At 35.4% G+C, this 27,484-nt stretch overlaps 1 long non-coding RNA gene across 1 annotated transcript in view; it reads right to left on the bottom strand.

The window, feature by feature from the left end:
* The window catches only part of LOC141573127 (uncharacterized), a 339,255-nt gene extending 331,177 nt beyond the window's left edge, over positions 1–8,078 (bottom strand). The window contains exon 1 of the long non-coding RNA XR_012498709.1: positions 7,956–8,078. This is a non-coding gene — a long non-coding RNA (uncharacterized LOC141573127). The remainder of the gene's footprint in view (positions 1–7,955) is intronic.
* Between the last annotated feature and the right edge of the window lie 19,406 nt (positions 8,079–27,484).

Raw genomic sequence — 27,484 nt, 5'->3', positions numbered from 1 at the left:
CCTTTGCCATCTTGCTGACTTGTTTTATGTTTATGTGTGTATTTTCTCTCCAAAGATTGTACCTTATATTTCTTCATTTTTCCTCTCAGATTATTATAATAGTGCCATCCATATGGTTTATGCGATGAAATGATAACATATACCTGTTCAACTTAGGTAAATGTAGTGCACGTACAAGACAGAAAAGAGAGTGGGAAATTAAGTAATGAAGATTTTGCCCATCTTCTAGTGCCTGAACACCTGCCTTTGAGTGGATGTGAGAGGGCATATGAATCAGTGTCTACCTCCAGCATTTCCATGTCTATCTATGAGTATCTCAAGCTTTGAATGTGATCCCGTGGAGTCAATGGTCGGTAGTATTCTTACAGCACGCCCCTGAATGCAAGGTAATTATTTCATCAGGTGCTCACCTAAAAAGAACAGTGATCTGTTTCATCCTGGAGAGAAAACTGTTAAATTTAGTGACAAATCATGTATTAGTCTCCAGTGTGGAGATTTCCTGAGGAATTTTCAAGGGAAATGCTTACTTTATGCAATCTTCACTTTATGAATCACCTCTGGAATCTAACTAACATCAATTGTGACTGCACTGTATCCATTACACAGCTTTCCCATGAACTAATAGAGTGGGCATGTGTTACCCATTATGGTGGGACTAAGACACTCTTGGAAGGTATTTGGCTAGGAAACTCAGGAATGTCTAAATCTGGTTTTAATTCAGTACCTCCCCAACCCTCCAAGGCAAGATCCGTAAGGAAGAAAAAGCGGCCACCAAACGTTTTTCTTTTAGGTTATGCTGAGTTGTGATACTCACTCCAGACTTCAGGTATAGCTGGACTGAAGTGCACAATTTAGTATATAGCCCAATTAACGTCTCCACTTCATTGGAGCCAAAACCCAATACTAACGGGCTGCATGGGATAGTGGACCTAACTGGTGATGGAAAGAATTAAGCTTGTGTGTGGAAGGAAAGAGAAGTTTTAGATGACCGAGCCTACAAAACTTTAACCCTGCCTCCCGATTACCTATGATGGAGGCCACAGGGAAGAGAAACTAGAGAACTATCCAGATTTAGTATCTTTTAATATATAGCAATTCTGCCTACAAGGAGAAGGCTTAATCATCTTTCTAGGTAATCCGAAACTATAAGAGTTCCGGGTGTAGATCTAGGAAGGTGATACAATAGAGATCTTCCTCTCTATTCCAAAATAACTATTTTGATTTATAATCTGTGTTTTAACAGATTTGGTAGTGTTCAAAATAGGCTGCTGTTAATACATACATATATATATATATATATATATATATATATATATATATATATACTTTTTTTTAATTTGGAAGTTCACTGTAACTTCCCTTTTTCTGTATTGTATAACTTAAGACAACTTTATTAACTTCTAAAGCATACTTGGTTCCAGTATCCGTCTGGAATTCCATGACTATGAAGCAAAACAGAAAAATTGAAAAGTTTCTGAAAAAAGTCAACAATAGAATGAAAGTATTGGAGAATGAAACCATCTAGTAAAATTGAAAAGCATTAGTTACATTTAATGCAATCATGAGCTTAGGTGATTGTCTCTCTCCTTGTATCATGCTATTTCCCTTTGTATTGGAACTATATGGGGTTTTGGGGGGTTTTCTGCATAGAGATTCACTCAGTTAGCTTAGCATAGGGAGAACTGGGAAGTCTTGGCAAGGAGTCAAGTGAAGTGGATCAGAGAGATGGAAATTCAAGAACAGGAATCCCATAATGCCACACTTCCCTATCTAAATCAGTGAATTGGAAATCTGTTAACTCCACGCTCTTGAAAGCTGAAAATCCCTCCTTACATTACATACTGCTTCTTTCCACATGTTGACTCCATTATTTTTCCTTACCCGCCATTTCCTCATCAGCTAAGCTTGCACATGGTTATGAGTTCAATGGACCACCACCACATATGTCAATTTCTCAGTTTTACACATTCTAATTCCCCACTGAGTATTGCATTGGCCCAACCTATCCTTTTTATAGAGGTCAGACATCATTAGTTACTGCATTTCAATGAGCAGTGCACCGTGTTGGGTGTATCACGGCAGCATAAGGTGAAAAACCTTGGGTGAATGGACAAAGAATGCAAGGAATGTTACCATGAAATAGATCCATTGGATTGCACTTTATCATTTTCGTGTTTGTTAACTTACCCCTATTAAACTCTGCAAGACAGTCGTATTTATGAATGGGGTTTAGTGGTTGAAATCATGTACATGCAAAGCTAATTATCATCATCATCATCATATATTTTCTAGCTATAGCACTTTTAGAGGTTCTGTAGTTTTGCTCGACCTGTGTATATGCTATATGATTTTGTCTATTTTTAGTGCACTCCTTGCTGATTGCTAAATGTCATCAGGAAGCACCCAGTTGCAGTTATAACCGTTTCTAATGGATCAGCAGTTTCCACTTGCTACCAATGAACACCAAGCTTCTTTTGTACAACGTGATGTCACCCAGGGAATTGCAATTGAGTCCAGGGCTCCATTTCTTTGTTGTCCTCCTGATTGACCGCAGTTGACGGTATGCCCTTCACTGGCTCTTTGAAGTTCTGACAATGTTACATTACCTCTTTTAATACACCCCCCCCCAAAAAAAAAAAAAAAACACAGGAGTTTAAACATAAAATAAGGAAGTAGGGTAAAGTACTGCTAAATTACAAGACCTACAGTTCTTTCCTTTCTCTCTTTCATCTAAATTTAATCCCCAAAGTGAAAGTGTTGCATTATTCCTTTTTAAGAAAGTTGATTGAATAATTAAATCCTAAAGCATGCATATCAGACAGCTAATATATTTCTTTCCTGTGAACCAACCAAATCCAGTCTCTCTGTACTGTCAAAAACTGCTATCCTAATAAGTGAAATACCATTTTACTTATCAGATAGATTTTCAGTTTTACCCTGTTCCCCAGTTGCCACTCTGTAAAAGCAATTTGGGTTGCTACTTAGATCACAATTTACTTTCTAAGGCGCATTTTTGGCTATGCTTGAACAGTAATAAACACAGAAAGAATCTTTCCTATAGATTGGATTGCAATATATTTGAATTTATGGAACTGCTTCTTCATTTTTTTAAATGAAGGGGTTGGACTAGCTCATATATAAGTTCCCTTCCAGAATTCAAATGCTGTGATAATATGATTCTGTACTTCAACTAAACATCCTCTTTTCAAGCAAAAGGATCAGAACAAGAGCAAAATCTGAATTTGGTAAGAAAGGTAACTTTTATTCTCAGTTGCCTATCAAATTTTCTTTTCCACTTTCATGGACCCTACCTTGGTCTCACAGAGTTGTTAGTGATCTTTCTTTAACTGCTTTAAATTATTGCTTCCTTCAGAACTAAGCATTTGTAAGAGGAGCTTGAAAACAGGAAAGCTTTCAAGATACCAAATGATGAATTACCAAAGGTGAAATTTCAGGAAATGATAGATGGCCCTCAAGTGACATATTGTACCTTATCTATTCACTCCTTCTGGGCTAAGCTGGAAGTTCTAGAGAATTAAACTGGCTCTGAAAAAGTAGGTTGTCTCTGTTGTTCTAATTGATAAACAGTTGAGTAAAAAAAGCCAAACAATTATTTCATTTATTGGTCAATAAATATATCACTACTTCATATCTGTTCTGAAAGTAGACCAGACAAAAACAATGAATTAGAAAAATATATTGAGTTCTTATTATGATATTACTATGTCAACGTGCCCGTGGATGTGTAAGGAACTGAATCCCTAGCTCTAAACAATAATCTTTTTCAACGGAAGCAGAGTTTGGCAAACTATGGCCCCGTTTTGTAAATAAAGTTTTTCTGGAATAAAGGTATGGTCATTTGCTTTTATTACTTAGAATATTTACTTTAGAACACAGTCTCTGCTCCTTTGAGATGTAAATCTTGTTAAAAGCCTCTTGCCAGTTTTACAACCCAGGATTTTCTTTTTTCCAGGACCTGGGATTTGAAATCTAATTATTCAGAAAGAAAGAGCCTCTATCTCCCAGTCTCTGTGGGAGGCTAGGAACCTAATTTCCACCAGCACCTTTCTCCATGTTGTCATGAAGATGAGAGCAAGTTTACTTTTCCTTTCCTGTAAGCCAATTAACAAATGCAGATGGCCAAGTTCTCCCTGAACTCAAGCTCTTAAAAACTCTCCAGCTGGAGCACCCACTAACTTGGGGTCTCTCTTCCCTAATTCAACAGCTTTGAATAAAGTCTTCCTTGCCTGTTTAACTTTGTCCAGCACGACTTTCGCTTTCACACTACTAGAAGAATCTTACACTGATACAAATGGAAAAGATGCACAGCTTAACAGAGACAGCGGTGCTATGAATGGAAAAGATGTGTTTTAGTGAATTAAAAAACAGATGTACCATGATTTAGCAAATGACCAGACAGCACTGATCCAGAAGATAGGAGAGACCAGAGATTCCTTGTTTTCTGTTCTGGTTAATGGGGTAAATAGTGCTGTTTTTCAGTGTGGAAGGGTTCCTAACAAACAGCACAGTTGTAAGTAAAGGAGAGACCTTGAGATGACATGAATTTGAGGTGCCTGTGGAATTTGAGGTGCTTACTGAAGACAAATCAACAGCTGAACCTAGAGATGCAGATGTTATCAGTAAACGGTGGTAAGAACTGAAGACTTGAGTGTGGGCGTGATTATCTAGGAAGAAATCAGGATGGAGACCTTCTGAGCGCTGATGTTCATGTGGCAGTTACAAGGGGAAGAATTTAAGAAGACAATAAGAGACGAGTGCAAAAGAGAAAAGGCTGCTGTCAAAGAGGCCCAGGAAAAGAATGTAACACACACGCACACACATGAGCATTGTGACAACAATATCAAAAGGAAGAGTAAGATCCAGCTAGAGAGGAACTGAGAGGGTCCCCTGGGCTTTAGGGATCAGCAGGTAACCTTGAAGACAGTGGAATCAGGGAGTGCTAGAGATGAACCCTGAAAAAAGGAGGCACAGAAAACAGGGTGAGGCAGTAGAAGTAATTAGGACATCCGTAAAATGCCCTCCATGTTCTGAGGACACAAGCAGTACAAAATCTCCTTCAAGTTCCCTCTCTTGCTGCCACCTTCGAAAGCCCTAATTTCATTTTTGGATTGGTTCTGTGTCAAGAGGAATTAAAGATCAACCTGTCTCCTTTCCAAACTATGAGCTAAGTCACTTATGACTTCTACCTTAGCATCTGTCTCCTTTAACTGCTGAAATAACCTCCTGAGATTGGCTGACTTCTTTAAACCTGTATTTCTCCCTTTCCATGAGGAAAAAGATTGTGTGGTTTTTGTGTGTGTTCATCCACATGTCATTGACCTGAATTCCGTAGGTGATTGTTTACCTATATGAGGGAAGAAGTCTCTATTCTAAAGAAGAAAGATTTGCCTTTTATTGTCAGGTGTCTGATTACTCAAAATGTATTGACAACGTTTCCTTCTAATTATTTTTGAAAGCCTACAGTGTATAGTTCAGCTTCTTCGCATTAAATATTTGACTCATGGTATTTGAACTGAAAACGAAGACTGAAACTTGATGTTTGAATTGATTTCCTTACAGCTGGCATGACCGAGGGACTATGAGAACTTTGAGAAATAAAACAGAGGGACACTATAAATTATGACACCAATACTGGTGTTCCAACATTGAAAACATTTCAAAAGAGTTTTGCCCAATTTTAAGAAAAATATAAACCCACTACTGATCAATAACAAAATCTCATTTCTAAGTTCTTTATCATACACAAAAAAATGGGTAACATGGTTTATTAAAAATTATTCTGGCAAACTGGACTTCTGGATCCAGAGAATTCAAGAAAGTGGACTTCCGGGTCAAGAAGGCAGAGAGAACATATGTGGAACTCTCTGTCTTCCACTCCAACAGAACATTAGATTTAATACTAACAAAATTTTCAGTCATAATAAAAACAAGAAAGGCAATCTTCATGGCTATATACGGAAAGGTCTCCTTTTATGTAAAATAAAAACAAAACTACTACAAAGTGACCCCCCTTACTTACCTGTGAGGCCAGGAAAACTTTAAACCAGATACTCGCCCATTTTTCTTAATACGGTTTTGTGAGCATTGGCTCCATAAATCAATTTTTGTTGTCCAGTCATATTGCATTAAATAAGTATCAATCTCAAATATGGCTGGCATCCCCAAGAAAGCCTGGTCGCATACACAATTTTGCCAATTATGTCTTGATAAAAAAGGAGTATAGGTCCTTATTGAATCTATGCAAATGATTATGTTCCATTAAATTAAGAATACTCCATAAGATTTTTTAAATTCTGGAGTTGGCAAGCAGGGTGATTATAATATTGTTTATAAATGTTTCATTTTCATTTACCAAAGTACAGTCTACAAAAATACTATGTGTTATCAATAGCTTAAGAGAAAAGGGTTCTTTATACTCAGAAAATACAATATTAAAACACCTACAATATTCCAAACAAAAATTGAAATCATACATCATCATTTCATTCAGGCCTCTGTAATGAATTCTTGCTCCCCTTGATCTTGGGTTAGTAAGTCTCATGACTCCATCTGCTTCTCAATTAGAGTTCTATAAATCCTAACCCAGTACACAGCTATGGTCTCAAAGCTGTTTAAACGATGCCATCATAAACCTGTGCCTCAAAGTACCTGACACAGTCTTTTTCTACAAAGGCTCTGAGACAATCCTTTTTGAAGATGAAGCATTCGGGCCAGTGGCTGATTTGCGAAGCTTTCGGGAAAGCATCAGAATAAAGCAAAAACTATCTTTAGATAATAAATGTCTTACAATGGCTGTAGTTATCTTTTGTTGATAATTTTCAAAAGTGAAAGCTCTGATGTGAGTTTGTTAAAAGAATAATGCAACAGACATGGGAATTTGGTTATTTCTGGAGTGTGCAAAACAAAATAAAGTCAACCCAAGAAATCTTTGCCTTCCTATTTCCTAAGAAGCGTGGGTATTATCCAGATTTATAGAATTAAATGAACATAAATTTTTCTGGAGGAAGAAACCTTCTGGTATAAAACGTAATACCCTGAGATAACATACCATTAATATATCAAGATAACCAAGTAAAGAGATTCAAGTCTGCAGGAGGTTTTAAATATCTATACATTAATAAAACTCCAAAGGTAAGGGATATGTATCCCCAACTAAAAACCAGTGACCAAGAAGATGCTAGATTCAAATTAAAGAAGGAAAATTGTAACCAGGTTAACATTTAAAAAATAATAACTGAAATTATAACTGACGGCAGTATACCATTATCTAATTTTAAGCAAAGCAACACCAGGATTCTGACAAATAGAAACATTATGGACAATCAGGGCTTTGACACATCTTTAGCTTTTCCCATACAGCCTACAGTTCTGAACTATTTATGTTAATCATAGTTTACCAATTTAACCTAAAGAATATTAGCATCTCTTCTCCTGTGACATTTCCTATGCAAGCCACTAATAGTACCACGTCAAGTAAACCGAATCATTTCTAACACCTCTCTTTTTACAAGATGAAAGAACAAACCCTTTGTGATTCTTCAGGGCCCCTTCAAGATTGATTTGGTTACAAAGGATGTCTTCTGGAGGGTTGGATTTTCAGGCAGGTAAAATATCAAAGATGTAAGAATATCTGAACAATTGTTTAAGATAGGACCGTGGTCTACTGAGAAACAAATTGGCTACCTACTTAACCAAAACAAGACGAAAATACTTTAAAAGTAAATAAAGGGGGCTGGGGATTCCAGTTTCCAATTCTATATGCAATGACCTTGGAAGCCACCATATTCCATCCTAACAACAAGTATAAAAAAACTAAACAGACTGAAGATTCAATAACTCTCCTTGGATCCATAAGAGAGGCAAGGACACATGGCAAATTACTGCCCCCCGAGACTGGAGAAACCGATAGGCAAATATAGAACATAACAACTCACCCATGCAGAGACTGGCAAGCGGAAACCACAACAGGAACCAGCGCCGGCACAGGAAAATGCCAATTGTAATGAATGAATTGCTGCAGGTTCCATGTAGACAACCCTGTGAACTGAGAACTCCAGGGGGACCCGGTCACAAAGGGACTCTCACAATTCTGTGATTTACCTCCAGGAGCTAGACCAGGTTCACACAGTAAATACTGGAGGAAAATCCTGGCCTGCTAACTGCAGGGAGATGGAAGAAGGAGCCATTTTGAAATAGCCCAGAGCACTTTGTTCTCCTTAACAAGTCCTGTCCACAGGGGAAGCTCATTAACCAGAGCTAATACTGGGGAATTATCAGAGCCTAACTCATCTAGGGGAAAGGAAATAACCAAATCAAGCTGCTGCAGCATTCCTTGTAGGAGAAAGGAAATACCCAATTCTAGCCCTCTCTATCCATCTTCTCCCACCTAAGGGGAGAAAAAACATTAAAAATTTAAAACAAGACTGACAATGTTATCCCCTCAACACTGGGAAGACCTAGTGATCTTGTAGATAATTGACTTCTCACTCCTTCTCTTCCCCAAGATCATTAAAATCGCCTCATTCAGTTTCCCATCTCCTGAATGTCACTAATGCTTCTGTTGCATAACCTGAGTTTAAGATTAACCTCTACAGACACGATAATGCAAGTTCTCAAACCAGTAGGAGACCTGCTATGGCTAAAACAAAACAAACAAACAAACAAAAACTTAAAGTCTTGAAACTCACCCGGTAAAATAAATACAGTAATCCAAACACCTCACCCTCATAATTAAACTAAGAAGAAGGCTATTTGATTTAAATTAATTCATTAAGATTTTGAACCTGAAATCTGAAAACTTGGAAAGAACAAAAGTGGAGAAGTTTTCCTTTAAAAGAAGCCTGGATTGATTAAGATGAAAGGGTAAAACGATTGTTTGAATTTGAAATAATATATCCTAATCAAAAAGCATTGAGTAAAGACCAAACTAAAAGATGTATAACTATAAGCAACTATGTTTTAATATCTGAAGTGCTCTTTTATTTTATGTATTAAGGATTTATTGGCTCCAGAAAGAACTCAGAAGTATTGTGATTCATACAAATATAAGTTTATTGAATTTAAAAAAAATTATTCAGAGGGCTGAGGATTCAAGAAGCAATCTTTGGAAAGACTCCTGGAACAGGCAGAGACCTAATAGACAGTGGTGTTACAATCAGATTAGTGTATTTCAGGGAGGGTTTAACAAAGGTGATGTTTGCCAAGGTAAGATCGGCGCATAGAGGCATCGCAGGGCTATTCCAGTAACCTCGGACTAGCACAGTTAGCAGAGCAAGGAAGGAGCGAGTCCTGGACGGAAGGTCTTGAGGGACGCTTCTGACCCAAGGTTACTTTGAAGGGATTGGAAGAAATGAAAGCCCTCATCTCACTCTTCCTTTCTCTGACCATCTGTTGGGGTTTCCATTGGCCAATTGGAAGTGAGAGGATCCCTGTTGATGAGGCCCCTAGAAGTCAGTGTCCGCAGGTGAGACAAGGTGGAAGAGGGCACAGTAGGTGTGGAGTGCCAGATGGAAGATGCCAGGACAGCTGCTTCCCAAAGCACAGTTTTTCAAAAAATGGAAAATAACACATTCTGTGGGTAAAACTATGAAGACTGGTGTTTACGTTCTTTGCTTAAATGTATGTGTTCCTAGCTAAAAAGACAGAATGGCTGTGCGTCATTTTTATGAACCTAAAATGATAGACAGTGAGCGTGTTAAGCTAAAAAGGCTCTCTCTCTTTAAAAGCACAGTCTTATATTTAGAAAGAAATTTACCTAATGGGGTGATAAGAGCAGGCTGCAAGCCAAGAAGGTGGTAAAAGGATTAACTTCTCCAAAGCTAGAAGGTCTTTTTCTTTAAAGAATCAGTTTTAAATCAAATATCAAAAGCCCGGATTTTAGAAAGGAATCAACATTTCCTCCAACCCCATCCATTGGTTAAAGAATTATATATGAATCCTTTTGTGTTTCAAAACCATTTTCTAATTTGGAAGATGAATATGAAATTTTATTTAAATTTGAAAAAGTGATTTAAAAAGGCATATAAGAAAACTGAAAAGTTTAATGTTTTATCTTGGTTGTTTTTGAAGAATAGTCTGTTTTTCTTCATGGAAATGTGCACAGTTACTAGTAATAAAAAAATGAGAATTGGGGGCATAGCACACACTAATTTCCTGCAATAATTTGCATTTCTTCACAAAATTGAAGTACATAAATTCCTGTGTAAATATAATAGGAATTTAGGATTGTCATTGAAAGGTTTTAGGGCTTAAGTGATTTAGAATTTTACAAACTGTTAATACTCTGGAAATGTGAATTTATGAACAGAACCTATAGACTCTGTAAAATAAAAATTAATCTTACATAGTGTTTATATATACTTTCTCTTTCCTAACATTGTTAATTTGTGGGAATAAGAATTTATCATGGATATGCATATGGATATTTTTCCAGTGGAAATTTTGGATTTCACAGTAGGGATTCTTGTAGTTAAAATAAGAATGCTTCAGAAAACAAAGATGTCTGAAATAAAATGGGATTTTGTCATATTATTCAAAAGGAGACTTTTAACAAAACCTCCACAGCATGTATTTACATATAGTGTTTCATAATAGTCGTGGAGAATTCCAAGAGAGGAGTCACCTTCTTAATTTCTCAACAGGAAATTTAAAAATTTTGACTGCTCTTGGGTCTAAACAATACCACCCAAGGAAAGCATTTGAAGTGATATATAGCAAGCATTGGAACAATATCCGTAATATAATAATAAATAACACAATCCATTAAATGTGATATTAAAGGGGTATTTTATATTATAATATAAAGAAAAGTTTGAGGCTCTGACATGAGATAACAATCAATTTAAAATCTAAACTAAAGGCAAAATTTAGTGAAGTAAAAATTTCAGTATGCAAAACTAGTAAAATCTAATATTACTAAAAATTTAAAAGTTAAAGGAAGAATTGACTTGTTCAGCCAGAACTGTTATGCATAAATATTGTAAATACAACTATTTTTTTTAAAAAATGGTAGATGGACTTTCATAGCAAAATGGAAATCTTGTTTAAAACTTTGTGTTTTTTCCAGTTGTCTCACAGATGACTGGCAGAGACTCACTTCTCTGCTCTGATAGCTTAATATACTTACAAAAACCAAAACAAAGGGGAAAAAAGGCAAGAAAATAAAAGGAAACCAAGGAATCAGGACTTGAAGTGTATTATCTTATCAGAGTTTAGAGCTGGACCCCTTTAGAATGTCAACCAATTCAAACTGAAAAAGAACAGACAGAACCAAACAAAACTAACCATCATGATAAGGCATTATCGACTGTCAGCAGAAAAAAAGTAATTTAAATGCTCATTCCTTGTGTGTTCTAAGGACAAAAAGAACCTCAGAGAAAAATCACAAACTCCATTAAACAGATTATTTTTTCATATCACTATTATTTTGAAACTTTTTAAGAATGCATATTTTTAATACAAAAGAAAATGAAGTTCACTCGGAAGCAAAACATTTTAGGAGGAACACTGTAACATTAGAACCGAATTGAAAATTCTAATATGAACTCATGTCTTTAAAATAGAATACAATTCTCATGAGTCTTCCCTCTGTCCACTGAAATGGCCCCAAGGGACAATGTCATTCTTGGGGTCCATACCATTATCCACTAAAAAGAACAAGAGCTCTGTTAAGATACAGAAAATTCCATCTGTCCAAGGAGAGCTTATAACATTCCAGGTGCCAGAAAGCAGGGTACATTTCCAAGGTTAGTGGAATTGTATCGAAAGTGCACAAAAAGGGACTCCCACTGAACAAAGTGTTAACAATTGCAGCAATCAAGAAAGAATAAAGACTTTAGTTAATTGAAAAAACATTGATTCTATAAAGACACAAGTTCATAATAACACACACAAAAATGAAAGGTAATACTACAGAATGTATTGTTGAGTCTTTTACTAAATCACTTTCATGTTACAGACCCATTTAATGTGTTTCATAAGAAAACAGGTATCTGTTTACTTTGGAAGTTGTTTCCTGTCTTTTTAGTTTCACTTTCTGCATTGGCACTAGCATGTACATTTTGAAACATGCTATTAGCAGGTCTTTTTGTCCTCAATGTCTATGTCTCTATAAAAACAAACACTGATTTGAATTTTATTTCTAAGGTTGCTTTTTTGTTTTTCTTAATCTGCCTTGCTTATTTTAGGTAAAGACCAGCAACTCATTCTTTATCTAAGTCTTCTCCCAAATGTGGGTCTACCTTTCAGACTAATCTTTCTTATAGTTCATTTATTCCAAGTCTCTAATTTATTTAACTCCATTCTTTTTTTTAATTTTCATTATAAATCAAGTACCACCATTTGAGGCCCATCCTACCCTGAAGTTCCTCACTCAACTTCTTATTTAATTGTATACAACTCCAATTCTAACTGCTAATTGCTTTACCTACTGTTAATGGTACTGCACATACTTTCATTGCAAATATTGCAAATACATATTTGGGTCATGTGGTCCCTTCCCGTTATCACTTTTCTCATGTCTAATTTCTTCAAATTCTTCAATTTTCAGAGCACTTTCCTGTTGCCATTTCTCCAGGTAGTCAATAAATCCTTCCCTAATATTCCATAAACTACTAGACCCTTTTTTTGTGAATATCTCTCTTTTGGTCTGTACCACATACTAACCACTTAGTAATGTATTTTATACCATTTTATCGCCTTTTTATGTTTATCATTTTACTTGATCTAGAAAAAGGTTCCCAGAGCCTCTAACACGTTAATCACATAATAGACACTCAATACTTGCTAGGTTGTTTTGTTTTTTTCAATTCATCCATTATTATTGATTTTATACATGCCAATACAGGTTTTGTTCACCTGCATTGTCCTACATAGCACTTTGCCTGGAATCCACTTAACGCATGCCTGTGCATTCAATCCCATTCTGCATTTAAAATCATCTTCTACTATTTTCAAATTATTATTATTATTATCATTCGGAAGCACAAACAGAACCCTAAATCAATACTTTCCTCGTTTCATTGACTAGATTTTGCTTTGACATTCATAGGCTCACTTTTTCCAACAATCTACCAGTAGTTGGATGTCTGGATGATTCCCCTCCCTCATCGGCAATGCTGCTGACCTCACTGCCCCAGCTGTTCAGCAGTAAACACTACATACTCCTCCTCTGATGCTCCATGTTTGACTGGATAGGTTTCTTTTTCCTGAACAAGCTAATTTCATGAGAAAATGAACTGTATTTCTCTTGATCAATTCTGTTCTTCTGGTTGTGTAGCAAAATACTACAAAATAAATATCCACCAAATGAGTTAAACTTTCCTAATATTTGCATTGGGACTCCTCTATTGCTGTTTTGACTTGCACTAGTTATTATTGTCTTTATTACCTGCTTGAACAGGTAATAAACAGACCCGGATTTTTTTTATTTATTTATTTTAGGAATTTATTAATATCGGTTGTTTCAACTTGGTTTTTTTTTCCTCCCAATAAATACCTTCAATTGACTTTTTCAGTGTCTGGGATTTCAGTTTTAATAAGCACTTATTTCATTCCATTGCCAACTGAGCCCCAGTGCAGATACCAACCTTCAGAGCAAACGAATGCAGGTCTAGCATGGAACCAAAATTAAACTAGTGCAGTTTTAGCATGCTTGCTATCTAAATATTATATTCTAAATTCCATCCTAATTGGGTTAACCTTTGAGCAAAATTCAGTTCACATTGTGAATTTTGATAACACCTTATTACAGCAAGAGACCTTATATCATCTCTTTATAGTAAAATTTATTTGAAAATAACAGGAAATGTTCTCAAATGTATCTCAACTCCAGTTTGATCATGAACTGACTCAGAATTTCAGATGTGGTTTCAGATCTTTATCTCATATACACATTATTGTTTTTATTTAATCCTAGCATGATTACATATATATATATATATATATATATATATATATATATATATATATATATACCTAAGCATAAAACTTTGGGAAAATGTGTGTTTCTCTTTTACATTTCTTCCTTTTTAACATGAAGATGGTATTTTTCCAAATATGTTTAATTCTAAAAAGATCTTTTTTGTTTGAATTTCTTTATTCACAATGGGAACAATCACAGTTTCCACAATTGTATTCAACGTTGAGGAATAAATTTGAGCAACAGCATTTTCTCTATTACTTCTTGAGTCCTCTAAGCCTAAAACATGTCCAATGGCAGACTCAGAATTCTACAATGCTCTTATTTTGAGGGGAAATGTTGAATCAATTTACATGCTTTTTTATGCTTCATTTTACCTTTGGCTAAGAAGGTACTTCTAAAATGGTTTCCGTTCTAAAACATGCATTCCACGCCATTATGACAGGCTTTGCATTATAGATGATGTGGAAAGAAATAAACAAGAACAATTCAAAACAAATAAAAGCAATGGATCTTAAATGCCACACGTAAGTGAAGTATATATAATCTTGGTGCTTCTTTTTAGAGAAATGTAACTGGTGAATACTGTTTTTAAAGGAAAAACAATGAAAAATACTGACAAATTGCATTACATTGTTATTTCTCAACATTTTTTGTTTCTTTCTTGGCAAAAAAGACAAGGTTCAATAAACATTTTAATCATTCATTTAACATTAAACAGCCAAAGATCTAACACTACCATTTTTTGGTTGTTAACACAATTTTTAAAATGATGCTTCTATATATATTGTGATAACTTTTTAAAAACCAATATGTTGTACACCTAAAGCTGAAGTAGAATAATAGTAGAATAATATTGTATGTCAACTCTAATTATATATATATATGTATATGTATATATGTATATGTATATGTATATGTATACATATGTATATATGGTCACCAGATGTGGAGTATAGCAGTATAACGTAAGGAAGATAGTCAATGGTATTATAACAGTTATATAAGATGTCAGAGGGGTAGTAGATTGGGGGAGCTGGTGTTATCACTTTGTGAGGGATGTAAATGTCTAACTATTACATTGTTGGTACACCTGAAACTAATAAAAAAAATTTTTGAAAATGAATCCTGTCAGAAAATAGCATTAATGTGTTTCTTTATTTTTTAAATAATAAGATGAAGAGTGTCATAGAAACATTTCCCTTCTGCATATCTAATAACACAAGCCTTATGGGCCAATTCAGGGAGTTTATATGTACTGAGATATCTTTAAGATAAATGTTTTTGAATATCACTTGTCAATTTTCACAGCCCCTGGTACATAAACTTTCAAAGCATATTAAACGTTTTTAATTGATGTGAGAAGAAATATAAATATAAATATAAATTTAACTTTCATCCCGTTTAGAATTTTTTTAAAAAATGATGAGAACATACAAAGTCTGTCATTCTCCTACTGACTGATTGAATTATAATTTTCTGAAGCTTATTTCTGCCTTATTTAGAATTTGGCCCATGAAAGCCAAATTTAATTGTCCCCCTATCATTTAATTGTCCCCCTGAGGAAAAGGATAAAAAGGATGTTTTTCCACTTGTGAAAGTAATAGTTACAAATACATTTGGATTAATTTTTTTTACTCAGTCATTTTTATTAATAGAATAATAGAACCTATACGGCAATTGAAAGAGCTTTAATTATTTGGAGATTGAAAGTTAAATTTGTTTGCGTGTGTAAAACCATGGGTTTCATATATTGGTCTTTATGAAACTGAAAAGTGTGGGATATCATTAAGATTTCTATTTGTTTGTCTTTTCACACAACTTTAATAAGATGTAATGAATATGTCATTGAGCTCACCCTTTTAAAGTGTGCAATTTAATGTTTTCATGTATTCACAGAGTTGTGCAACCATCATTAGAATCTAATTTTAGAACAATATTCTCATCCCTAAAATAACCCAGGCGCCCCTTAGCAGTCAGTTCCTACTTTCACATCAGTCCTAGACAACCACTTATTTTTGCTGCCTACCTTCAAGGTTCAGATAAAATAATATTTTACTGAAGTTCAAATTTGTTTTACCAAAAATACATTTTGTTGGTCAGTCTATTAGTTTCCTATTGCTGCTGTCACAAATTTCCATACTTTTTGAAGCTTGGAAACAAAACAGAACAAAACAAAAATGATCTCATACATCTGTAGGTCATAAATCTGGAAGGCCCAGCTGGTTTCTCTATTCTAGGCCTTTCTAGGCCAAAATCAAGGTGTCACCGGGCCTGGACTGCTATCTGGATGGCTGATGGAGAATCAGATCCCAGGCTCATTCATGGGGTTGGCAGAACCCACGCAGCTGTAGGACTGAGGTCCCTATTTCCTTGCTGGCTGTTTGCCAGGATTATTGTCACCTTCCAGAGGTTTCCCCCATTTCTTGGCTCATGGCCTTCTCTATCTTCAAAGGCAGACACTTCCCCTTCTGTCACATGTCTTCTGCTTTTCTCTTCTGACATCAGCCTGGGAGGATTAGATGGGCCTACCTTTATAATCCAGTCTAATCTCCTATTTAAAAGCCCTTAATTTAATTACATCTGCAAGGTCCCTTTGCCAGGCAACATATTTATGGGTTTGGTGATTAGAGTTTGAATATCTCTGGGGAGTCATTCTGCCTCCTACAGTTAGCAATTTATGTTATTTACCACTTACAGGAAGATGACACAGAGCACTGACCAGGAAAACTTAAACTTGATGAGACACCTATGCAAGGGTTTTCAACAGGCATAAAATTAGTTTTTTAAAAGCGTCATGTTTGTATTTCTTTAACTGATGTTATTTTCAAGTCTGAAGTCTCTGCCTGCTTTATCACAGTTAACTTCATAGAAATACATTCTGGTAAATTTAGTCTAATTCTTAGGATTTTTTGTTGTTGTTGTTTTCTTTGGTCAAGTTTAAGAAGACCAATTTGACGGATTCCCAGTTTCGTTGTCCACTCTCTCACACACTACCCAATCCCACAACACTGGTTCTATTCTAAGAGAAAAATTAGCAACCTCATTTGGAAATAGGGATGGGGGCCCCAAATTTGGTGTCAACTTCCTTAATGTTCTTTTCCCCTTATTAGTCTCCTGGCCTCAGCTACTCCTACCTTCATGGTTGTTTGGTTCTGGGCTCCTGGCAATTTGATTCTAATTCAAATGCATGCTGGATGTAACCCAATGATCTCTGATCTCTCCGGTCTTGTGGGGGCTCTACAGGGTGCCCACTTGGACTCTCAGCTCCATTTCTCAACTACTTCTATTCTTTTCTTGGGACCCATATAAAAATCTACAGGATCCATTCCTTGTCATCACAGGCTAGGAAAACCAGAGTGGCTGTCAGCTCCTAAAAGGAGCTCAGTTCTCTCCAATCCCTAAAAAAAACCAAACTTTGTGGAGCCTCATGTTTTCTTTCTTTCCCTCATTTCCTCAGGCTTTACCCTTTGTGGGTGGGGCAAAAGAACCATCATTGCAGCTAGTTCCTCAATCTCCTGTGGCAAGGGACCCATCCTCTGCTACCCCGGTACTCTTTATGTAGTGGAGGAGACATACAACGCAAGTTCCTACTTCTTACACAGCCAACCAGATCCATCAGGGCTCACAACAGAAGAAGTGCCCTTTGAAATGAGTTCAGAAGTGGTCTATTGCCTAGACACTAAGTGATGACGGGCAGAGAAGAATACAATGAGTAAAGTGGTATCTTGAGTCTATCAGGCAAGTGTGAATTGGCTTATCCACTCATATTTTGTGATTTTTGTAATACTCACCACATATAAAATATTTAAATTTAGAAGCTTGTTTTATCTTTTTCCTTTGGGACAATAAATCCTTTCGAAAGTACAAGTTATTTATAAATTCATAATTTCATAATACAGTAGTTTTGTTTGAAAGTTGTAAATCAATACTTATATACCAAAATGGTAATTGTTGTATTTAATACAAACTTATGTGTTTTAATGACAGTTTTTAAAGTATTGCTTAATTTAAAATAAATACACACATCCTTCTGATTTCTTAAACTTCTTTTTCAAACATTTATGCTTCACAATTAACACGTTAAGAAAATTTATTTTATCCTAGCCTAGTGTAACCTGGATTTATCAGAATAGTCATAGTAGACTATCTATTTTCTCAGTTTCCTTTACTAATTAAAAGTCCCATCATTCCCTTCCCCAAATACTTCCAAAGTAAATCATTGATTCAGGTACCTCTGCAGTTATTTGTTGTTGCATAAACAATAACCCTAAGCTTAGTGGCATTAGAAAGCAATGTATTTATTACACTCATGATTCTGTGGGTCAGAAATGTGGGCAGGGCCTAGCGGGAACTGATCATTTCTGCTGCACAGTGTTTGGCCTGGGGTTGCACAAAAACCTAGAAAGGCTGGCATTGCAGGAGCAATATGCCTGGACACTTGGTTCTTCCACCCTGGCATCTGCTGGAACAGCTCCTTCATGCAGTGGGCACTTTCACTGGGACGGCTGCCATAGCCAATATTGCTCTCTTTCCATATTGTCTTTCCACATAGCTAGCCTGGGCTTCCTCACAATGTTCACATTTCTATTATAGAACCTGGCTTTTCCGAGAGAGAATGTTCCAGAAATCCACGGTGGAAGCTGCAAGGCTTCTTATATCTTAGCTATAGAGTTAAGCAGCATCACTTTAGCTACATTTCATTGATTACAGATAACTGGCCCAGACTCAAGGTGGGGGGGGGAGGGGGACTACGCAAGAGCATGAATACCGAGAACGGTGAAACACTGGAGCCTGGCTAACCTAAGATCTAAGAGATGGTGCTAATTTCTCCTCATTAGATATGTCACTTTTATCTGGGATGTTGTACATTCTAGTCATACTCCTTTTGTTTTGTTTCCATTGTGAATAAAAACACAGGGAAAGGAAGTGTAATAATCTATTTCTTAGGGGTTGTCTTCAAAACAAAAGGTAAATAATATCCTACTAATGTTATATAGTACCAGATTTCAAATTATATGCATAGTATACAATCCAAATATGGGATGTACTTAAAATTATCCCATAATAGAGTTGCAAAAAGTAAAATCAAAATTAAAAATAACTCAAAACCCAACAAAGCATTTGTGCTAATACAGTTACATTTGATTTTATCATTGCTGCAGATAATAGGTTGCAGAGAAGAGAAAGGTTAGATGCAATGCTCACTCACTTGGATGAATGCATTCATTTTGTAGTTTCTTAAAGAGCATGACTAACACTTTGGGTTTTGTGATGAAACAGGGTGATGGTCATGACAAGTTCAGGTTAAGATTGAGAGCATCAGTGATCCAATCTCTTATTCTTTCTTGACAAGCATAATCCTGAGTCACACGGTTAGTCAAGGTTAAACAGAGGAGCTTGGGGTGTGCGAAGTCTGCTCCAGTCATAGCTATAGTTCTTTGCCCTACCCACAAACTAGTCCCTCTTAGATTAGAAGTTTTGACACTCACTGATCACATTCAAGTGACATTCTTCACTTGACATTTTAAGTAACTTTTCTAGCTGGTCTGGATATGGCCCACTGAGAACCTAGCTTCTCCTTACACACATATTTATTGCATACTTAAACATTTCTAATGTTTTCCTACAGAAAATGTACACATGCTAACCATCTCTGGAATTCTTACCTAGTCTCCAGGCCTTCGTCAAAACCCTCTAGCCTTTTGTTTGAAAGATTCTGGATCCCTGGGTTTGTTGTTCTTATACAAAGGGTCCATTTAACCTCGTACGTATAGTTCAGTAAGACTGCCATGTTCTGTGAAGAAACCAGAGAAATGTTAAAGCAATGTCATAACTCAGAGAATGGCATTTGGACCACACTCCATAAACGTGCAGCACTATAGTAATGGACTTTTCACTCAGCATGTTACCACCTTGGGTAATGTTGGGTCCATCGTTAAAAAATAATCATTTGCCATTGCAAATACAATAAAATTCTAATTCTTTACAAAGCTCCCAAACTATGTCTGCAGACCTTTCATCCAATTTTTCATCCTATCAATACACTTTATATCCCAGTCTTACCCAATTATATTTCATTCTGAATACTTTTCATTTTCTATAACTTGGCTTAAACTATTCCTTCGTTCTTAAATACTTGGAATACTTTTTACCTTATCTTCAACTATCCAAAGCTTACAGCATTCAAATGAAATTCTACTTTCTATAACTTCCATACCAGAACTAATTTTTAATACCACTAGGACTTTTGGTACCTCTGCTGTGATTTTTTAAAATTTAATATAGTCTATTTATTAGAGTTGCTTATCCTATTCTTTAAATATCTTGATGCCAACTACCAGCCTACTCATAGTCTCCAGTACTCTAGCACTGATTCTTGAACGTACAAAATGCTTAATTAATATTAATATGTGAATAAATGAATTAAGATATCTAATTATCAAATGAAATGTTGTATTCACCATAAGTGTTAGAGCAAGGTGAAACATTTAAGACCCCAAAAAAGGGATATCATAAAGCAGCATGAAATTAGATCACTGGAGAGACACTTCAGAAGACCTACCAAACAGCTACATATAGAGTGATGATTTTTTTATACTGACTTTGAATATAAAATATGCAAACCTACTAAAGATAATCTGAGTGTTCTAATGTTTAATTATTGTCCTACAATTTTCATTAAATATGCATAACATTTCCTCTGAGTTTAAATACAAAATAAGCTTCAAGTATGAATTTAGTAATTATTTTTCCTTCATTGTCATTTCACCTATTCTTTTCAAATAGCCATGGACCGGGATCAAAAGAAATGAGAAAACAGAAAAATTCAATCTCAAAATGATTTATTGTCAGACATAGTTCAATGGGAAAAACATAAAAGAATAAGGAATTAGAAAATACACACATTTTATGGAAATGAAAAACAATAATACTTACAATTAAAATAACTTCATTGGCGTAAATCAACTGTGCTGCAAGACTGGTAATTTATCTATGAGTTGAATGTGTAGCTTGGGTTGAAAAGTTACCTGGTCACGTATTTAGATTCCAGGAGAATCCTACAGCAAGCCAAATTCTCTATTCCAAATGATATTTATCCATATAAACAATGTATGGCTTTGCTCCAAATTCCTAGATTTTTTTGGCTGTTCTATTTGGTCACAGACCTCAATATGTACCCCCTTTTTGTGACACTTCAAGCATTAGTGAACCTGTAAAGATTTTCCTGTATTAGAGCAAACAGTTCTTCTGGTCATATGATAAACGAGGGGGAGAAGGTCACCCATTTCGGGGTTATATTCCTTAATACCTAAAGAGTTACACTGATCCTTCTAATGCCTTCTTGCGGTCTGATGGTCATGATGCAGTTAGTTGCTCTTCACATCCCTGAGGCTACCCCTGTGTGTCCTAAGTCACCAGATGCACAGAAAGTTTAGAAATGTGATGGATCTTCATAAGGCTTAGCTTTCTTCCTCTTCCATGCATAAAGGACTTGTCATCTCATACTTGGTGTTATAAATTTAACAGACAAGGACAGTGTCCTAGGAGAGAGTAAATCCATCAACTTGCTGATGGGCAACTTTGGAGTATAGGACTACGAACTTTACATGACCTTGAGGCAGAATCCTAGAAGCGTGTTGCTGTTATTGTTTGGAAAAAACAAAACACTTTTGGTCATTCAAGGGAAAAATAGAAAAGAAATAGCTTCTCTAGATCTGTCACCCTGTACAAAGTACCAGGGAGGATATGTTCCAATAACAAAATAACATTCAGAGTGGTTATAAGTGGATCTGCTCGTGGCTACGTTCTGGGTCATATGAAGACATCCTTCAAAGACCAAGCCAACAAAGTCAATGGGGAATTCTGAAAAATTACCATATTTGCATTCTCCATGTCTTTTATCATGTTGTTTATTGAGGAGAATTTAAGAAAGAGATGAAGGATTGCTCAGTAAGAGTTAAGTTTTGTGTCAGAGGATTTCTCAATTAGTCTGAATTTTTCTTCCTTAAAAAACATGGAGCCAGAGACTTTTGAAAAGTTGAATTTTCAAAGATATTTAAAAGAAAAAGAAAATAATCACCACCACTACCACTCCACTCCACAAAGGCTCTACTAGTATCCCTGTCACTATTTTGTTGAGATGGATTTTATGGTGATAGTTTGTAGTGGAATTGAGAGGTGATTAGAGGAGTATCTGTAATATTGAGCAAGAGTTCCTCCATATGATCATTGGGCTATTTCTTTTCCTCACATTAATATGATGTAATATATGTAAAATGAAGCATAGAAAGCAATGGGAAAAATAGATTACTCAAAAATGATACAGACATAATTGCTTATCCTTTCTGGAAAAACATAATTAAGTTAGTCTAACTTCACTTGATAGAACAAAATAAATGGCAGGTAAACTAAAAAATTAAATGTAATAAGTTAAAACATAACAACTTTGACACTCACTGGTACCTTCTAAACTGCTTTGTGCCAGTACCATTTTCAAACACAGTATTTTTTTTCCTATTTAGATCATACAATTCTTGATGTATTTTATACCTTGTCACCGCCAGGATTAATTGTAGAGTTTGTCACCAACATAGAAATATAATCTTACCATTAGATTCATTTAAGTAAGAAGTAGTCATGATGATCTAATCAATCTTGACTCATGTGAGATCTTCATTTCCTAAGAACATAGACTATTAAAACAAACAATTAAAACATTATTTTATCTATTTTTACTGTGGTAAGAACACTTAAGATGAGATCTACCCTAACATAACAGTAAGTGCACCAGTGTCAGTATTGTTAACTATAGGCACGATGCTGTACGGCAGATCTCATGACCTTTCTCATCTTGCGTAATTGAAACTTGGTATCTGTGGCACAACAACTCCCTATTTCACCATCCTCCCAATCTCTGGCAATCACCATTCTATTCTCTGGTTTTATAGATCTGACTATTTTAGATACCTCACATACGTGAAATCATGAAGTATTGGTCCTTTGGCGATGGGGTTATTTCACTTATAATCATGGCTTCCGGGCTCATCCACGTTGCCACATACTCATATGTCAGGATTTTTTTTTTAAGGCTGAATGCTAAAGATTTAAACTTAAGATCTGAAACTGTAAAACTCCTAGAAGAAAAAAATAAGGGATAAACTTCATGACCTGATCTAGGCACAGAATTTTTGGATATGACCCCAAAAGAATAAGCAACAGAAGTTAAAATAAACAAGTGTGACTACATTCAACTAAAAAGCTTCTGTACATCCAGGTAAAAAAGTCAACGCAGTGAAAAACAACTCATGGAATGGAAGAAAATATTTGCAAACCATATATGTGATAAGAGATAAATATTCAAATATATAAGCAACTCCTACCACTCAACAGCAAAATATAAACAACAACAAAAATAAATAACCCAGTTTAAAAATGGGCAAAGGACTGGAATGGAAATTTTCCAAAGAAGACATACAAATGGCCAAATGACATATGAAAAACTATTCATCATCATTAATCATCAGGGATATGCCCATCAAAAACAGAATGACATATCACTTCACAGCTATTAGGATGGCTGTTATCAGAAAGAAAAGAAAACAGGTAAGCACTGTGTTTCCCCGAAAATAGGACCTACCCTGAAAATAAGCCCCAGTTAAGATCATCAACCAGACAGACGCATTTAGTACGTTATGACGATGTTCCCGAAGAAGATGACATGACTGTATTTGAATAAATGTAGATTGTTGTACATGAAAAAATAAGACATCCACTGAAAATACACCCTGTTGCATCTTTTGGAGCAAAACTTAATATAAGACCTGGTCTTATTTTCGGGTAAATACAGTATAAAACCCAGTCTTATTTGGGGGGAAACACGGTACTGGCAAGAATGTAGAGAAACTGGACTCGTACACTGTTAGTGGGATCATCAAATGGTACAGCCACTATGAAAACAGTATGCAAGTTCCTCAGTAAAGTAAAAACAGAATTGTCATATATATCAGCAATCCCACTTCTGGGTATACATATAAAAGAACCGTAATCAGAATCTCGAAGTAATATCTGCATTCTCATGTTCATTGCAGCATTATTCTCAATAGCCAAGATAAGGATGTAACCTAAATATCTATCAATGGATAAATTGATAAAGAAAATGTACATACAAAAATTATTATTTTTAAAAGAATAATTAACTCAGTATTTAATTCCCAAACAATTGCATTCCAAAATATATGTAAACCCTAAATTAAGAAATTCCAGAGTCTCATTCTCAAGAAGTTCCTCAAAAAAGAGAAACAAGTCATGCACGACAACCTAAATAACAGGTGAGTCACTGAGAGACTGCAGAGGAAGGAAATGGTTTGCTCCAGGCCTCTCTTAGCCCAGAAAGGCCTCCATTCCTTTTCAGGGTTGAAGACTGTAAAGTGCAGGTGACTAATGCCTTCTCCTTGTTTTACTGTGAGAAAAGCAAACATTTATTTTTAAAATTATGTGGCTTTTTTTCCTGGACATTAAAAGTATTATTTTGGTTTTAAATTTCAACTTTTGGTTGCCAATACCATCCATGACTTACTCTTTGGGGGAATGGAGAGATTGACAGGATCATGTGAGAAATTAAAAAATTAAATTCTTTTTGGAAATAATTTGTGTAACTTATGTATATATGTGTGTGCCTACTGTAGGCCTGGTGCTGTTTAGGTGCAGAAGAAAAGGAAATTAGCAAAGAGTTCTCTATAATTGCACATGATAGGTACCTCTTTAACTTATTACATATAATCTAAAATTCAGATTAGTTTCCTAACTTTAAATACAATCTCTCATAAAAATAAACGGTGATCTCTTTACTTTATTTTTTTTTCAGACATTAAGATTAGTGGAGTGCCGTTCCTTAAACACACTTGCAACGGAACCATTCTATGTGAAAGAATGCCCTCAACACATCAAAACTGAAACACATTGTTAAACTACTCTACAGCCTTATCACACTTGGACAACCCTGCCCAACAAAACTTACATATAAATAACACACAAAAAATCTAGAATTGCTCTTTCCCTGTAAAAATCTTCCCATCATTTCTGAGAGTAAAGACACAGCCAACCATTTTGGAATTTTCTGTCACTAGATTATGAGCCCATTTTTCTAACTATTTCATGTCCATACTTATCCAGTGCCACCTCACCTTAACAATTGAACTCTCTGATGTGGAACACAGTTAAATTCGTTTTAGAAAAAGTGAAGTATAAATCCATCACTTGAGTTTTCCTCATGACAGTGACATTTTTAAAAGCTTCCATCAGGCTGATTAAGCTGGACACCTGTGCATCCTGAAGTTCCTATGAATGGTCCTTATCAAAATGTCCTTTAGGTTGTTTTTTGATGCTCTTCTCTGTGACTTCATTACCGACGGACAGACCTGATCTCTCAATATCATGCCAAATGTCTTTCACACTCCATAATTCTCTAACAATATAATCATTCCAAAGTATCTCTTAAGTCTTCCAAAGCAGTTTGGCTAGAATCTAAGTCCTCGATTTTGTGTTTCTCATCTCCAGCACTTCTGCAGGGCATGACTGCATGCCTGGATTTCCCAGTCGTGATCTGCAATGACAAAATTAGAGAAAGCAAATAAGTCAGTTTGGTTTGCTATACCAAAATACCATTGACTCAGTGTCTTACAAAACAAACGTTTAGTTTATTTCTCACAGTTCCGCAGGTTGGAAGTTGACGATCAGGGTGCCAGCATGGTTGGGTTTTCAGTGAGTGCTCTCTTCCTGGTTTATAGACAACAACCTTCTCATTATAACTTCACATGGTGAAGAAGAGCAGGAGAGAGAGAGAGAGAGAGAGAGAGAGAACAAACTCTCCCCTATCGCTTCTCAGGGCACTAATCTCATCATGAGGACTCCACCCTCATGATCTAATTATATTCCCAGAGCTCCACTTCCAAATACCATCCAATTGGAGGTTAAGGTTTCAACATGAATTTGAGGAGGGGACACAAAACGCAGTCCATAATAGAAAGCAACATCATCTGAAAATAAAAGATATTCTACAGGAACCAAGAACTCATGATATAAGAAAGAGTTACAAGCCAAAGTGAAAATATTGATCCATTCACCTGTTAAGTTCCTCTCATTTGCCTTCTAATAATTGGGGATCACTACTGTCAGTTGTCTTTATTTTAAACATACATTTTCAATCATGGCGCTTATTCAGTGTTTATGTGGCAGGCTAACCAGACAGCTAAACACATCATTTCTGGCATCAGCCACACCCAGGGCAATTTTGCTTGATGACCAATTTAAATAAAACGTCTTTGCTGCTGTCTTTTCATAACGACAACATACTACTATATTTCCTACTAGCTCCAGGTGCCGAAATGCCTAGAAGCAATGACACCTGTACAAGGAACCGCTGTGTATGGAGAGGCTCCCCTTTAGTCCCAGTACTGCCTTTGATGATGGGAGTGGAGGGGAAGGGTGGGGCAAACACCACTGATGTTCGTAATGAGCATAAGAGTCCGATGCTGCTTCCCGATTAATTTGCTCACAGAATTTAGTGTCACTTACATTTCATCTATAACTTGAAAGAGTTTATATGTTTCATAACAAAGAAACCTTAAAAAATCAATGACCAAGTCCCACTGCCCCATATGTCTTTTATATAAATGTCTTAGAAACGTTCCTGTTTCTGCACCATTTCTGCTGCATATAATTTGTTTTATTTTTATTCTGCTTGTATTTATGTCATTCCTTTGTGCTTTCTATATTTAGAAATTTATCACATTTTCTGACTTTCTTAACCTTGTTCACTTCATTTTATGTTGTTGAGGATACAGACTTTCTATTATTGAGGATATATATTTTCTAGTATTGTATATCTTTTCTGTTATTTCACGGAAATATAGGCTAAATTGCTCATTCTCTCAACTCCCTATTGAAAACAATTTAGCCTTTATTTCTCGTACTCATACACAACTTGCATCATGATCGTTTAATTCAAGCCATAAATGTTAATATCCCATCATTTTAAAGCATTAACAGATTTGAAGTGTGTGGTAGAAATGGATATGAAAACTGAAATATATTTCTATATCTTGATGTTTACCAAAATCATTAAAATTGCTATTATTGAAATAATGATTAAAATAACTATGTAATATATATGTAGTGGTGATTATTAAAAATAGAAGATTCAAAAAAAGTGGTATTTTAGAAAGAAAATGAAAGGAAACTGGCAATGCCAATGGAAAATGTTTATGACATATGACTGACTTTCCAGAGTTATCTGACTAATGCACTTATAATTTTTATGTATTTCACATATATTTTATTTATTTGCATGAACATGACACCCTTAATTTAGCTAATTATTAATGTGTCTATGAGGATGCATTTTATAAATTTAAAGTAATATAAAGTAAATATAAATTTAAATAATATAATCAGATAAGAATACTCAAATGATTTTTAATGTAATAATTTTGAAAACGGTTCTCATTTCTCACAGAATTTAATGTCATTTAAATTTAATCTATG

Source organism: Rhinolophus sinicus, linkage group LG09 (genome assembly GCF_036562045.2).
Source record: "Rhinolophus sinicus isolate RSC01 linkage group LG09, ASM3656204v1, whole genome shotgun sequence".
Classification (NCBI taxonomy): domain Eukaryota; kingdom Metazoa; phylum Chordata; class Mammalia; order Chiroptera; family Rhinolophidae; genus Rhinolophus; species Rhinolophus sinicus.
This window is presented reverse-complemented; position numbering and strand designations above follow the sequence as displayed.